This window comes from Rhinopithecus bieti, unplaced genomic scaffold (genome assembly GCF_001698545.2).
Source record: "Rhinopithecus bieti isolate Rb0 unplaced genomic scaffold, ASM169854v2 scaffold_19652, whole genome shotgun sequence".
Lineage (NCBI taxonomy): Eukaryota > Metazoa > Chordata > Mammalia > Primates > Cercopithecidae > Rhinopithecus > Rhinopithecus bieti.
The window spans coordinates 2287744-2290536 of NW_016809913.1; the positions used below are offsets into that span (position 1 = coordinate 2287744).

Sequence of the window (2793 nt, forward strand, 5' to 3'; positions counted from 1 at the left end):
TTTTTTTGAGATGGCGTCTAGCTCTGTCGCCCAGGCTGGAGTACAATAGCGCAATCTCGGCTCACTACAACCTCCACCTCCTGGGTTCAAGCGACTCTCCTGCCTCAGCCTCCCAAGTAGCTGGGATTACAGGTGCCCACCACCACACCCAGCTAATTTTTTGTATTTTTAGTAGAGACGGGGTTTCACCATGTTGACCAGGCTGGTCTTGAACTCCTGACCTCAAGTGATCTACCCGCCTCGGGCCTCCCAAAGTGCTGGGATTACAGGCATGAGACACCACGCCTGGCCTTAAAACAGCTTTTTAAACCCTAGACAAAAGGAAACATTTTAACTAGCAGTTGTTTTCACATCCATAAACACATGCACAGAAGAACACCCATTAAAGAAGAGGAAAGATGAAACTGTATTTACTGAGGATCTACTCTGCACCAGGTACTTTGTTCAAACTTTCCCAACAACAATCTTATGAAGTGGACATTAGCAACCCCATTTTACAGTTGAGGAAACTGAGGTTCAGGGAGGTTACAGAATTTGTCCAATATGCAGTCAGGAGGCAGAAAGCCATCCACTTAAACTGAGATGGGCATTCACTATACTTTTCCTTACCAAGGAAGAAAGAAGACTGTAAAGGTTCTGAAAAGAGTTCTAATTGTCAGTTTCAATACTGGAAACTTAGAACTGGCATTAAAGTGTCCATTGCCTCTTGCCTGTTTTCACTCAGGAGATTCTTTCATATCTATTTCTTTTTCTAATAGAATTCTTTTATTTGTATACAAAAGAAGAATGAAAGAAGTCCGTGCATTTGTATACACTAGTGTGTGCACAGAATTTTTTTTGGTATGAACACATAGATACGCGCACACACACACACACATAAAATGTAACTTAATAACAGTAGTTGCCTCTGGAGAAAGGAACTGAAGAACAGGGGTCTTCCACACCTATTTTAAACTCATAAGCCAGAAGAACAAAGGCATCTCACAGAAGTACATATTCACTGTTACTTCATTGCAGGCCTCCTGCTTGCCTCTCTTTGTGCAAGCATTCTCCCCTCTCTGGGCTTTAATTTCTCCACGTGAAAAAAGGACACTGACTTAGGAGTCCTGGTACAATACCAGGATGGTGCTTTTCCTCTATTTGCACTTAATTCTATCCTCCATATACTGGAGGGCTCAAACGCTCTCAGTCACCATTCACTGAGTATTTATTGACCATCTACTATGCATCATGCAATGGAGATTGGCAACGGATAAGACAAAGACCCTGATCTTAAGAAGCTGGTGGGAGAGGCAGACAGGTGACAAACCACTTCAACTCCATGTGCCTGTGCTTCCTGCAGAAGAACACAGAAAGGAGAGTAAATGTATTTGCATGACACTTTCTGGGTACTGACACTTCCACAGGAGTGCTGATGCTTGAGCTGGGTTTTGAAGGATGCGCAGGAGTTTGCTAGGTAGACAAGGTTGGGACGTGCCTGGCTTAAAGTGCCAAGGAGGCCTTTCTCAAAGGGCTCACAGAGTTGCTCTCCCACCTGGAGCTCGCTGGACCACAAAGATGAGAAGGTTGGCATCTGCCTCTTTCATCTGTGTATCTCTGATTTTGTGAGAGGTAGGGTGGGGGGAAGGGGGTAATTGTCAGGGTCCGCCTCTATTTCTCTAAATGTGTGTTTCTCTGTACTGTCCTTTCATCCACCTCCTTTTGGCCTGTGTTTTCTGCCTCCTCTTACGTCTGCCTTTATCTCTGTTTCTCTCTCCATGCATCTTTCCCTCTGCTGTTCCCGTCCCCCCCTTCTCAGTGTCTCTCCTTCCCCTCCCCCATCCCAGGCCTCCAAGACCACCCACTTGGTTTCCTCTCTCTTCCTGTGCGTTGTTTCTCTGAGCGTGTTTCTCTGGGTGTGTGTGAGCTGAGTGTGCTTCTGAGTGTGTTTCTCCGAGTGTTTGTGTTTGAGTGTACGTGAGCTGTTTTTGTGTGTGTGAGCTCCGTGTTTCTCAGAGTGTGTTTCTCGGAGTGTATTTCTGAGTGTGAGCTGAGTGCGTTTCTGAGTGTTTTCTGAATGTGTTTGTGTGAGCTGTTTGAGTGTGCTTCTGAGTGGGTGTGAGCTGAGTGTGTTTCTCAGAGGGTGTTTCTGAGTGTGTGTGAGCTGAATGTTTCTCCGAGTGTGCTTCCGTGTGTGAGCTGTTTATCTTGAGTGTGCTTCTGAGTGCGTGTGAGCTGAGTGTGTTTCTCGGAGTGTGTTTCTGAGTGTGTGTGAACTGTTTCTCTGTGCTTCTATGTGTGACCTAAGTGTCTAGCTTAAGTGTGCTTCTCAGTGCGTGTGAGCTGAGTGTGTTTCTCGGAGCGTGTGTTCGCGGTCCTTCCCTGCAGTCTGTCTGCGTGGCGTTTCTTTGTGTTTTTGAAGAGTGAGTTTTCCTGTTTCTCTCCGTCTCTTTCTCTCTCCCTTACTTTCCCCCTTCCCCTCCGGTTCTGGACCCACAAGAACAAAACAGACCCAAGACCCTACCCGCTTCCCCATGCTCGTCCACCCAGGACGCCCACTCTGTCCGTGGGAGGGAGGGACCCCTAGCCCGCCCAGGACGCGCCGCACGGGCCCCGGAGCGCTACTGGGCGCGGCTCCCACTCCTTTGCCCAACTTCGGGCGCGCGGCCCCGCGGCGAGAACAAAGCTGCGGCGCCGGCCTCCCTTCTCCCCGGCAGCCGGGCTGGGCCCCGCGTCCCCCGAGCCCCCCGCCCCGACTCGCCGCGGCCCGCCCGGCCAGGCGGGGCTCACCCACCTCAGGCTGCGGCTCCGGGG

At 49.6% G+C, this 2793-nt stretch overlaps 1 protein-coding gene across 2 annotated transcripts in view; it reads right to left on the reverse strand.

The window, feature by feature from the left end:
- TMEM98 (transmembrane protein 98) overlaps positions 1–2793 on the reverse strand; it is a 13589-nt gene extending 10796 nt beyond the window's left edge. For both annotated transcript variants that reach the window (XM_017890950.1, XM_017890949.1), the window contains exon 1: positions 2774–2793. The gene's annotated coding sequence lies outside the window, so the exon portion shown is untranslated. The remainder of the gene's footprint in view (positions 1–2773) is intronic.